Here is a 14,232-nt window from a genome sequence, read left to right as displayed (position 1 = left end):
TCGTATTTTCTTGATAAAGTAACGTTGAATATATGACACTTCACAAACGACCTACAAAATAGATGACCCACAAAACCGATATATTTCCTTCCACATATGAAAGAATCATACAACATGAATGACAGTTGATATCATAGATCTATAACAGCACAGAATTCAATTGGTGTACGCGACGGTAGACTTACCAAACGAACGACCATGTGACGAATAGATAAATATGACATAAATCGGAAACTACGATCCAGAATCAGCTGATTGCGATGTCTACCCCAGAATGTGATTTTTATCATATTTTCCGAACGATTTACAACGGAAATTTTAATTTTAAAACTTAACCTATAAAAACCTTACTTGTTTATAGATATTTTTCATACTGGATACAATAACTAAGATACGTTTTTAGAATAATAATATTTACGTCGTTCTGATGTACCTGTACGGTTTGTTGGCAATAATAGCGAATAGCTGAACTGTATATGGTACTGTCGAGTTAACAATGTAGACTTGTATTAATACAAGAAAGGATATTCCAAGTTTGTATACGATGCAAGATTTACCTTATACGTTTTTATTTTTTTTTACTTAGATTCTTAATCGAGCATTCTGTTTGCTATACCTACAAGGCGAGTACCAAATACAAATCTGATGGTTTGAGATATACGAGGCGTGGCTATTAAATAACGAGACTAGTGATATAAAAATTTAAAATGGCGACGGCGTCAATTGAATTTATATTGAGTTAATATATGAAAATTTCTGGGGGAAAATTTATAATTTCTAAAAAAAAAATAACGAGAAAATTATAAAAAATTTCTAGAGAATGTGGGGATGGAGAGTAACTTTAAAATTTCTGCGAGAAGGTAACAAAATTTTGGAATTTCTATTAAAGGTAACGCAAAAATAGAAGGAATTTCTTAGTTGCTGGAAAGGTAGCGCGAATAAAATGGAACTTTGGTAATTTTTGAAAAAAGTAACTCGAAAATTGTTGAAATTTCTGGAAAAGATAACGAGAATATTTTGAAAATGTTAAAGTTTTTGAAAAATGTAATACAAAAATAATTATACTACGAAATTTTTGGGAAAGGTTACGCAAAAACCGTGAAATTTTCTAAATGTGATAAAAGGTAACGCAAAAATAGTTGAATTTCGTAAATGTTGAGAAGGATACGTAGAAATGATTACAATTCAAGATTTGGTTGAAAGGGTAATTTCAATATTGTAAAAATTTTGTAATTTCTGAAAAAGGTAACGTTAAAATAGTTGAAATATCAAAATTATCGAAATTTCTCCGGAAGGTGATGCAAAAATAGTTAAAATTGTGAAATATCTGGGAAAGGTAACGCAAAAATAATTAAATTTCGTAAATTTTGAGAAGGATTCGAAGAAATCGTAAAAATTCAGGATTTTCTTGAAAGGGTAATTTCAATATGGTGAAAATTTTGTGATTTCCGGTAAAAATATCGCAAAAAACGTGAAAAGGTAACGCAAAAATAGTTGAAATATTGAAATATATGGGAAAGGTAACGCAAAAATAGTTAAATTTCGTAATTTTTGAGGATACGCAGAATTCATAAAAATTAAGGAATTTTTTGAAAGATAAATTTAAATATTGTAAAAATTCTGTAACTTATGGCAAAAGTTGTGGAAAATTATGAAAAAAATTGTAATTTGTAGAGAAAGTGAGGATAAAGGGTAATTTCTTAAAAAGATAACGCAAAAATTATAGAAATTTCGTAATTGCTGGGGAAGGTAACGTGAAAACATGAAAATTTAGTAATTTCTTGAAAAGGTAACGCAAATATCGTGAAATTCGTTACTTAATAACCACACTTCGTACGTAAATCTTCAAATATCCGTAACGTAGTTTATTAAAATAAACATAAATAGAGACTTTAAATAAGTACGAAGACAGGTGATGTTATTATTCTCGGTTTATATTTGAAAGTTAAAATTTACGCTTTACCTCCACCACATGAAATATGCGTTTTAACAAAAATAGAATCGCATTCTGGCAAATGAACTCACAAAATATTAAAAAAAAAAATACTTTACTACAACTACAGAGGAAGTCCACCATCTTGTCATATTTTGTATGATCAAAACTACTAACAGGAATATTGTGTCTTATTTGTCTTATGTTTTATGATTCTATATCATATGTCATCTGTCAATAACCGTAAATCAGTGATTTTCGTACACTACGATCGGATTAATCCGATTGTGATTATTCAGAAAGTGAACTACGAAAATTTATTATCGAATATGCGATGTTTACCAAATCTGTAGCCGAGGACTTCGTTTGTATAGGGGATGTTTTTTGTTTTGACTTGATTGTTGCGAAATTTCGCGTGAAACCTATTTATTGAAACAAATGTATGGCAATGATTGTTTGGGGAGCTTTCTCACGTCAAAAATTAATGAAAATATTAGAATAAATTTTTGCGTTACCTTTTGTAGAAAATTTTTACAATTACCCGTTACTTTTTAGCAGAAATTTGAAAATTACTCTTCATCCTCACTTTTTCCCGAAGTTATGAATTATCGTATTTTTTTTTCAAATTTTCTAACGATTTTTGGTTAGTTTTTGAGAAAATTTCTGAATTTTCACGATTTCGCAGCAATTTTTGGGCTACCTTTTTCAGAAATTACAAAACTTGAAAATTACTTGAATTATCCTTTCAAGAAATTCATGAATTTTCACGATTTCTACGTATCCCTTGCAAAAATTACAAGTTTGAACTATTTTTGCGTTACCTCTACCTTAAATTTCGAAATTTTAATTATTTTTGCGTTACCTTTTCCAGAAATTTCAAGCAATTTCACATTTTTTCAAAAATTACGGATTTTTCTCAATATTTGCGGTACCTTTCAGATAGTTTCTTAATTTTCTCTCTAAAAATTAGAATTTTATTATTTTCTCGTAATTATTTACGAAATTATAAATTTTCATAATTTTTTGCAATATTCCAACAAGTTTTTGTTACTTTTTGTAAAAATTACCGTATTTTTACGATTTTCCATTACTTACATGTATATATTTGAGTTACCCTTTTAACAAATGTATACTATTTTTGCGTTACCTTTCTCAGAAATTTTTCGATTTTGCATTACTTAGAAATTTCTACAATTTTCGAGTTATCTTTTCCAGAAATTAGTTGATTTCCACAATATTTGCTTTACCCTTTTAAGAAATTTCTAAATTTTTACGATTTTTGCGTTACCTTCTCTCGAAATTACGAAATTTCAACAATTTTCACCTTACTTTTTCCAGACATTACTGAATTTTCAAAATATATGCGTTACCTTTTCAAGAAATTTCAAAATTTTCACGATTCTTGCGTCACCTTTCCCCGAAACTACGAAATTTCAACAATTTTCACGTTACCTTTTCCAGAAATTACTGAATTTCCACAATATATACGTTACCCTTTTAAGAAATTTCTAAATTTTCACGATTTTTGCGTTTCCTTCCTCCAAAATTACGAAATTTCAACAATTTTCACTTTACTTTTTCCAGACATTACTGAATTTTCAAAATATATACGTTACCCTTTTAAGAAATTTCTAAATTTTCACGATTTTTACGTTACCTTCTTCCAAAATTATCAAATTTCAACATTTTTGGCGTTACCTTTTCCAGAAATTATTGATTTTCCACAATATATACGTTACCCTTTTAAGAAATTTCTAAATTTTCACGATTTTTACGTTACCTTCTTCCAAAATTATCAAATTTCAACATTTTTGGCGTTAACTTTTCCAGAAATTATTGAATTTCCACAATATATGCGTTACCCTTTTAAGAAAATCTAAATTTTCACCTTTTTTGCGTTACCTTCCCCCGAAATTACGGAATTACAACAATTTTCGCGTTACCTTTTGCAGTAAATTTCCACAATAGTTTGCAAATTGAACATTGGAAATTAACATTTTTTAAGAGACAAATCACCTTTTTTGTTTACTACGTTTAGTTTTTAGCCGCGTTTAATAGTCCACTAAAGACGTCTTTGTGCATGTGATTTAATAAACAAATCAGTCACAGCTTTGTTCGTATAAATTTTAAGAGTTCTGCAAATGCAACGAACTCGCAGACGTGTCCAATCACCTGTTGAAAATTAAAAAAGAAACACCGCGCCTTTCGTGCTTCACGGAGAGTTTAACTTAAAAAATAAATGTCTAGAGAATGTTATTAGATGTTATGGTTATATTTGAGAATAAATTAGCAGCTGATATCGGTTACAAGACTCAATTTTCTTCGGAAATACGTACTTCAAACATGCAGATATCAAAAAAGTAAATACAGATATTAATATATTAATTAATATCGGGGAAATGATAGTTAGTATTAATAAATTTAGTGAAGATATCAATATTATTAATTATATATCATTTTTATTGGAAAATGTGAATTTTTTTTACTACAAATATTAATAAATAAGCACATATATATGAATTGAAAATGATATTGTATACAAGTGTAGTCGAAATTATAGTGAATAGTAAAAAAATTAATTATTAATTTTGAAATATTCGCTAAAATTATTAATAGATTGGTATATATAATAGAATTTTTAGTGAAGAATGAAGATATCAACGAATTATTTCTAGATATCGATTTATTGATAGTTAACTTTCATGAATTCAGTATAAAAATTGACACAACTACTGTTCAATAGAATACACATATCGACAAATATCGTGAATTTTGGAACAACTTGGATATACCGATAGTTAGTCAAAAAATGACTGCTAGTGCTAACAAATCGTTAGCAGATATCAATACATTAGCAGATATTAATAAAATGATAGCTAATATCGATAATAAATTAACAAATATTGAAAATTTGGCGAAAACCGACTGAAGATACTATAAATATCGAAAAATTGATAGCTATGCTCCCAAATCATAGGCAGATATCAATGAAATATTAGCTAATATCGATAATTAATTAACAAATATTGAAAATTTAGCAGGAAACCCACTGAAGATACTATAAATATCGAAAAATTGATAACTATGCTCACAAATCATAGGCAGATATCAATATGTTAGCAGATATCAATGAAATATTAGCTAATATCGATAATTAATTAACAAATATTGAAAATTTAGCAGGAAACCCACTGAAGATACTATAAATATCGAAAAATTGATAACTATGCTCACAAATCATAGGCAGATATCAATATGTTAGCAGATATAAATGAAATATTAGCTAATATCGATAATTAATTAACAAATATTGAAAATTTAGCAGGAAACCCACTGAAGATACTATAAATATCGAAAAATTGATAACTATGCTCACAAATCATAGGCAGATATCAATATGTTAGCAGATATCAATGAAATATTAGCTAATTTCGATAATTAATTAACAAATATTGAAAATTTAGCAGGAAACCCACTGAAGATACTATAAATATCGAAAAATTGATAGCTATGCTCACAAATCATAGGCAGATATCAATATATTAGCAGATATCAATATATTAGCAGATATCAATGAAATATTAGCTAATATCGATAATTAATTAACAAATATCGAAAATTTAGCAGGAAACCCACTGAAGATACTATAAATATCGAAAAATTGATAGCTAATGCTGGCAGATATCAATACATTAGCAGATATCAATAAAATGATAGTTAATATCGATAAATAAAATGTAATTGTTGGAAGATTGACTACAATTGTTAATTAATCGACTATTAATGTTGATCGATTGACTATATACGTAAATAAATTGACAAATAATGAAAATTTGGCAAAAAAAAACCGACTGAAGATAGTATAATTATTAAAAAATTGACATCTAATGCTAGAAAATAATTAGCAGATATCAATACTATAACAGATAGCAGATATGAATACATTAGCAGATAGCAGATATCAATAAAATGATAGTTAATATCAATAAATTGTAATTTTTCAATAAAAGATGGCAAATATTAATGATTTTAAAGCTTTAGAAAGTGTAGAAACGACAATTTTCATATTTCAACATATATAGAATCAGTTTTTTATTTTTTTTCGGATAAGATAATTATGATTTCAAAAATTATAGATACCATATGGTCAAGTTGATGTCGCATTCGTCTCCTTCGAATAATAAGACGAGCGTGGGTGTGATACACGAAGAGGACCGCGCAACGCGTTAACGACCACGTGGGCACGCGACGTACACAGTTTACCTTTCGCGTCCTCTTCACCGAATCGTTAGTTGGGAAAGATTTCACCTTTGACCCAGTTGTTTCCGATTTTATTATTTCGGGGGCGGCAGGCAGATGCTATCGACCTTTCATAATACCATATGAAACAAAAAGCGAGATTCACCTTATATAAATAAATCGATTTAATTTGGCAACAACGTAAATTGTATGTTACTGATACGAGGATGATCCCAAAAGTACTATGGATGGGGGTAGTTACTTTTTTTTCGTTGGGCACCAATAAACGTCATTTTTGTATTATTTTTCTTTTGATTTATGCCCGAAAATGAAATTTATATACAGAGGAGCGTAAAAAATTTAAAACTTCAACACTTTATGGTATTTATTACATCGTTTTACACTTCAGGTACTTTACCAAACGTCGCGATAGTTTTTTTAAACTTTATCTCATTGTACGCTACAAATACGAGTTTAACTAGATATTAAACGCGTTAATAGCCGGTTTTAATATACGAGGATAGATCGGAAATGTTTAATTTTCATTACTCGCGAGTTTTTTTTATGTTTTGAATAGTTGAGAGTTCTTATTCAGAACATTCCCACAGAAAATACTGGTTTTAATATTTAATAGGTTAATACGTATATCTATGTATCGGCTGCAGGCGTCTACGGGGGATTTTTCATCGTTTCGTTTACACGAAAACAGGAAACTGTAAAATATACCGTGGGAAACTATATTTATGTTAGTTTCCAAGATAAACTCATATAAATGATGAAATAATCGAAAATACACTTATCAGGACGTTTTACTAAAATTTTTCATAGACCAATTGAACCGACATGACTTATCAAACACCCCCTGTATATTAATACAATTCTATTATTGAATCAAATGTTCGAAATAATCTGTATGATTGACAAGATTATCTAACTAAATCGAATTCGACATTTTTATTATCGATTTACGTCATAATATAGTCCATTCGTCCAAAAATCTAAATTACTTCTATTGCAAAACTAATTAAAATGAAAAAAAATATATAAGACAAATAATTTTTCGATAATACAGTAAATAAAAAAAAAATCGTGTCTCCACTACACATAGTAAAAAAATTACGACATTTGTCATAACAGTCATGCGTGTTTTTGTCACTTCCGGTTTCAGTAGCATCTTGATTTTTTTATAAAATATCAATTTATTAATACTAATTAATCATACGAAAAACGATTTCGAAATTTCAACTTTAATATCTTATAATACCGAAACTTACTTACTTAAATCGAATAATTTTCGCATACACCATGTATATTATTAAAATTAAAATTATAGTTTGTAAAAATTTATTTTTATTACTTCCACTTTGATAAAATAATTGATTCACATACTAAATGAATGGACTATAATTTTACAACCATGAAATACTTAATTTCATTTTAAAAACAAGTCAGACTTGAAAAAAATTAGATACAAGAATCGAATTTAACGTTTATGTTTAAATTTTTCACATTTAACTACAAATTTGGTAAAATAGTATCATATTAAGTGCAAAAAGCATGTAGTAAAAAAAATATTTTTATTTTCGTATTAAACCACAGAATTATAGTTTTTTACCTTCACGAATTTGCATATCGTGTACTCCGTGTCTAATTTGTCTGAACATAAACGTGAAACGATCAACAAAGATGGCCGAGCAATATAGCCCAGTCAAAATATGTTCAAATAAATTATTCCCATACATATTCATAAAAAGTTATTCACCTGATAATAGGCTGTTCAAATTAATATGAAGTCGATTGTAAGAAATAAATTATACGAATGTTGTGCTAGACTTTTTTTCCATAATCATTTTTAAATTTCAATAAACTCTTTTTAAGGCGCGTTAAATTCCAATCAGATGAAATTCTATGTTCTATAAAGTGAAATTTTGAGGTTAGGAAACAAGAAAAAGTCACTGGAAGTTAGATGTAATGAATACGCATGCGCAAATATATATCCCAACTTGTTTCAATAAGTTTTGAAATCTTTCAGTTGACGTCGGAAGCTTTTCAGACAAACCTCGTATACATTCTTAACCAATACATAGATATGCCCATACAAACAATAAAAAAATAATTTTAGACCCGGTTTTTTACTATTTTAAAAAAATATTTTTGAAATTGTTAAATCTATTGGTAAATTAAATTCTATAATTTTCTTAAACTGCAACTCCATTAATTTAAACTACATATTTCACTCATTTTTAAAAATATTTATAATAATAAATTGAAATTTTCATAAATTCCTAATTAATATCCATATTGACTGGACTATTACATTCTTCTTTTTTGTATTTCAGTTTTCGTCATGCCTTCTCTGGTTCACTCCGAGATTTGAATACGAGATCGATGGCGCATTATAAAAACACGTGTTCTTGTGGTCGGCTTTTCGTTTATTTATGTAACGCTTGACGACCGGATGTGTTCTATTCTTCTTTTTTATTATTTCTGTTGTTTCTATAGAGTGTCAATGTTACCGCGGTTTCTGAGAATTCATCACCATAGATAAAACAAATTGTTAGTAGTACTTTGATATACGGGGTAACGCGTTTTTATACGAAATTTATTTATTTACTACAACGAAATATTTTTTTCAATATCTATTTCTTAACGAACGTGCTGGAAATCTGGTTCGAGCGTATAATGTTATAATAGCTTCGTCATCCACTTAAGACGTATCCCAACATTATATGGGCGTTCTAATGACTCGGCATGTAACCAATAATCAAAGCTAAATGCCTTTTAAGTGCGGGAGGATTATTTTCTTTTTTTTTGCCCCATGTTCGATGATGTGCATCTCACACGTCGAAAACAGAATCGAACATAGAGATAGGATAGAAAAGAACGACACAAGTGATTTTATTGTATAATAAAATTGATTTAAATGTATCCAGGGGCGGCCCTAGGATTACAATTAAAAACTTATTGAAATGAAATAATTTTTTTTATCAAAATATTTGAACGAAAATTTTTATAATTTCACAGCGATTAATCAATAATATACTACAGGGTGTATCGAAGATTAGTTCACATGTGTATTTTCAAAATTGGAATTGATTCAGAACCAATTCGAGAATTGTTTGAAAATTTGCAGCTTTCTAGCACCCCGTTCAATTAAATGGGCACTAAAACCTTCTCAAACCCCCACAACTACCCCTGAAAAGTCAAAGGAAGCCATAAAAGAAGGAGTTTCGGCCAGTTTTTATTAAATTTGGTATAATAATAATCCAAAACACGCTGGTTTAGTTTAGCTCTAAATTTTATTTGAAATTTCATCATCACGATCATCAACTTTCCATGTTTTTTTTTAAGGTTAGAAAATGCAACAGACAAATAACAAAAAATATTCGACATTAGACGATCCTGACTTGGTTCAGAATTCGGTTCTATCCTAAATATCAAGCAGTTTTTCTTCTTCTTTTTTAACACTGTAGTGTATGTTCACTATATAATAGTCCGGTCAAATGTGGACCAACATTCTTGATTACTCCAAGCGTCGAATTTGACACTTCGTATCAGTGTATCGGTTTCGAAAACAAAAAAAAAATAAATAAATTGTGTCCGATTCTCTGTAAAAACTGGTCAGAAAACATCGTTCGTTATTGTCGCTAGATATTTGGACGAGATAACGCCGCCTTTCGGTGAGAAGTGTCTTTTTTTCAACTTTTTTTGCGTCGAAGAGTAACTTCAGAATCGACGTGGCCGTTAACAGTGTCGAGCATTTAAATTTAATGGCTTCGAATCTTTTGTCACGTATTCGTGACCGAACAGGACCGAATCTGCCAATAAAACATTATTGAAATCTAACTTTTTCCTTCAAAATGAAAAAAATAAAAGATTCTAAACATTAACCTAAAAAATATTTTAATGAGAAAACTTTTTTTATCGAAAATTAAAAATTAGTACTCAGTATAGTAGGAGTAGTATTTTTTCGTTACCCCTAGTAGTAATACATGACGCCTATTAGATAATTGTACGTATCAATGAACGCAAAAAATATTTTATTTAATTTTAATTCAATTAATAAAAATTTCGTTATATGATTGCCCGGTTTAAGTGAATCCGGTCCTGTTCTTCTCGGAATTTAATTCTTTACCCGCCGTACCGTCAAATCGTATAAATAACATTACAAAAGAAATGAATATAAAGTAACCGCCGAGCCGAGAAAGAAGATTTCATCTTATTTATTCGAATGCTTTATAGATTCAAGACTTGAAACCCAGACAGTTTGTTGGTTACATTTTTTTTAAAACTTTGTATTTATTCGTTTCTTTTCCAGTAGAAAACTCAAAATGACGCGGTATATTTTGTTAGCCGGATGAGATATTTCGAGTGTGAGATCGGTAACTAAAAAGAGTTTACACGGAAATGATGATCGAACAAAAAAAAAATTGTGAAATCGGGAACTTATCCTATTCTAAATCTTATAAACAATTATTAATTATACAACACGATATACTGAATCTATTAGTTATGCAACACACAATACTACTGCGTATGTTTTTATAAAGTTGAAAAATATACAAATTTTTGATTTTATTTCGTTTTTAGAATCACCCACTGTTTTATTTTACGACTTTACGTGTTTATTTAGCCTTTATATCTATTGGCAATGTTCGAAAAGGAGAAAAAATAAACGTAAATACGGCAGCTAAACACATAACCGTTATACGATGGTGATTCATCGACCTGGTTCGATTTCGTGATTCTGATTTGAATATATGGCAAATCACGACCGACTTTATCGATTTCTTATTAATTAAATACTCCAACGGATTAATTAGTTTTTATTCAATTATAATTAGGTTTAATAATTTTTTTAAATACAAGTCGTTTTTATCATTTTGTAAGTCCACGATAGGTGGCGCAATCTAATAAAATAATAATGTTTATATAGAACTGTCATCAACGAGAGGTAGCCATTTTACTTTCGTTGTCATGACAACAATATAAAAAGACAGGGTCGTCTTAAGGAATAATTAATCTATACGTATTTAAAAAAATATTATATTTATATACTTATATGCAGTATTTAGTTCATTAATAATTACTAAAAGTGTGGATTCATTAATCTTACTACATATAAGGCCGGATATTAATAAATATATTTTTTTCCGTTAGTTTAATTGTTATTTTATTATTTTTTTAGACAAGTCACGTTTTGCCTATTGCTATATTAACCGAACCAACTGTTATTTTCTCTTTCTCTTTTTATTTTAATTATACATATATATACTAGTTCGTTTTAATGATAGAGCTCAACAAATCTGACCTTTCGACCACGAATTATCATTTTCACTTAGTCCGATTTGGTATGAATCAACTAACGGACGTTAAAAAAAAATAAATTTAACGATAACTAGCAATCATCTTTCAACTAAATCGAGCATTGTACCACGACAACTGATATTATATAGAATGTCTCATCTAACTTGAAACAACGAAAGAAATTAGGTTGAAACCGTCTCTGGATTATTTTATACTATAATCGAAGTCTGGCAACGTTGTTGATTGTGAATAATTATTTAACATCGAATATGGAAAAGTTCAGTTCGTACAACGATTCTACTACGTGTATTCTTCTTCTTTTTTATTGCTAACCATCAAAATTTATGATAAATGAAAAGAATTTCTACGCAGCATCATTTTAATGAAAAGCAAATCAATGTCGATGCAATCCTCCTTCAAATATCTCTTATTACATCAGTTCGTGTCACTCATCTTGTCATAACTGTCAGTATTATTAACATCTCAACGTTCACAATTGATCTTATATAGAAAATTAATAAGATCTGTCTCGGGACGTCGCTTTCATTTTCATATGTTATAAAAAGTGAACTTTCCATCACTTGAAAAAAATATTTTTGATTCTATTATGAAAATAGGTTCATAATCGGTTTAGTGATTACGTATTATCGAAAACTAAGTAAAAAATTATTCATCGTTTCATATTTTTATAAACGCTAATATATACCGAGTGAGTTTTCTTTTATATCTAATAAGATATATTTATTTAATTATTGAATCACCTCGTATATTCGAAAATGAAATGACGTTTATATAAAAATATAAATATAATTAATTAAATATGACAAACATCTGTTACTGATAGTCTTTTTATATTTTAATTATTTCATACATATTTTTTTAATATCGAGATCTACTGGAAAGAACAAAAGGGTAGAAACCGTCTCTGGATTTCAATACAATTAATGTTATAAGCTGATTATTTTATACTATACTCGAAGTCTGGCAACGTTGTTGATTGTGAATAATTATTTAACATCGAATATGGAAAAGTTCAGTTCTTACCACGATTCCGATACGTGTATTCTTCTTCTTTTTTATTGCGAACCATAAACCAACTAGTAACTAGTTAAAATTTGAATTGATTTCTACTGGATCTACTGGAAATGTTATATAAAGTTTATATATAAGCGGAAATCTATTTAAGACAATTCTTTTTTATTTTTTTGCACCCGAGCCGCCGCTGTTTTCTACGTCACAGCTTCCTTCATCCACCACTGCGTGCATTAATCTAAATTATTGTCGATTAGAAATACACGGTCTGTGTATCGAATCAATTTCAAAGAAAGTACATTTGTTGTTTGTTTCTGCTATAATAATGCTTATAATGCTTACATGCATTCATACACACACGTAGGTATGTAGGTCAGAAATCTACCGTGTGAAACGTGGGTGGGTATCACTTTATCTCATTCTCTCTCTCTCTCTCTCTCTCTCTCTCTCTATATATATATATATATATATATATATATATATATATATATATATATACTGTGATAAGATAATTGAAAAAAAAAACTGTAACGAAATCAAATGTCAAATATTTCGCTACTGTAAGTGATCGTTCTATGTTTTTTATTATTCTATGAACTACAAGATAGATAGATAGATGCAAGGAAAAAAGAAGAAGAGAGTTCTAACTAAGAAAGAATATACCGTAATACGAATAGAAAGAATATAACCGATTTGTTTTTAAAAAATATTCATAATTATATTTTTTATGAATAAAAGTATTAAATAAATAAATTATCTGAAATGGTATTATAAAATTAACTCGGTATACCTATAATAGTTCCAATTCTGACGTCATACACCAAGTATTAAATCATAATAGGCGACGTTGCCAGGTTTAAAAAAAGTATCATGGAAATTTACGAAACATAAAACATTCTGATTTTATTGGAATAGATATTAAACACCTAAATATAATAATTATGTTAGAAATGTATATTTTACTTCAGCTCAGCTTCGTCCTCAATTTAATAGAAAAAAAGATTTATGTTTCGACGTATTTAGGTCTTTATCAAAATACGACTCAACTGTGATAACTTGCGTAATATTAATCATTAAATCATCTACAATATGAAAATCAAATAAAAATCTGTTTTAACCATATAATTAATTTTTTTTATTAATAATTAATTAAAATTATTAATTTATTTTAGAAAATAAAGGAAATCTGGCAACTGTGCGCCAGCTGTAATGTTTATATGATAGATATACTAGTTGCATAAAATCGAACCAGACCGATTTAACTCTACAAAAAAAAGAAGAATGAGATGGAATTTACGTTATAAATAATGTATATATGAATTCAAAATTTTTGATAATTTCAAAACGAATATTGGTAAAATCTTTTATGGAAAATAAATTCTTATCGTAAATTCTTATGTCGTAACTCAAATACTTAACTATAATGTCAACGTTGTCAGATTGAAAAAGATATATAATATATGAATACGAGGTGGTTGAAATAAATAATAATTGTATGGCGATAAATCGGGACTATAAGGAGGGTGTTCAATTGTTTCCCAACCCAATTCGTGTGAATTTCTGATCAAAATTCAGAAGTTTCAGCAACCAGCTTGGTTATTAAAAAAAAAGTTCGGGTACGTGTTTTTTTTGCTTTTTTTTGAGAAAATTTACTACGGTGATGGTAATATTTTTTATACCATCAGAAAGTAGACATTTCAACATACAAAATTCTCACCTTC

The 14,232-nt window shown here is 28.5% G+C and overlaps 1 protein-coding gene across 2 annotated transcripts in view; it reads right to left on the bottom strand.

The window, feature by feature from the left end:
* LOC130449389 (bone morphogenetic protein receptor type-1B) overlaps window positions 1-14,232 on the bottom strand; it is a 74,010-nt gene that overhangs the window by 58,047 nt on the left and 1,731 nt on the right. The gene's annotated exons all lie outside the window — the stretch shown is intronic.

Source organism: Diorhabda sublineata, chromosome 10, assembly GCF_026230105.1.
Source record: "Diorhabda sublineata isolate icDioSubl1.1 chromosome 10, icDioSubl1.1, whole genome shotgun sequence".
In the NCBI taxonomy this organism is placed as follows: Eukaryota; Metazoa; Arthropoda; class Insecta; order Coleoptera; family Chrysomelidae; genus Diorhabda; species Diorhabda sublineata.
Note: the sequence above shows the minus strand (reverse complement) of the source record. Positions and strands in the feature narration are given on the sequence as shown.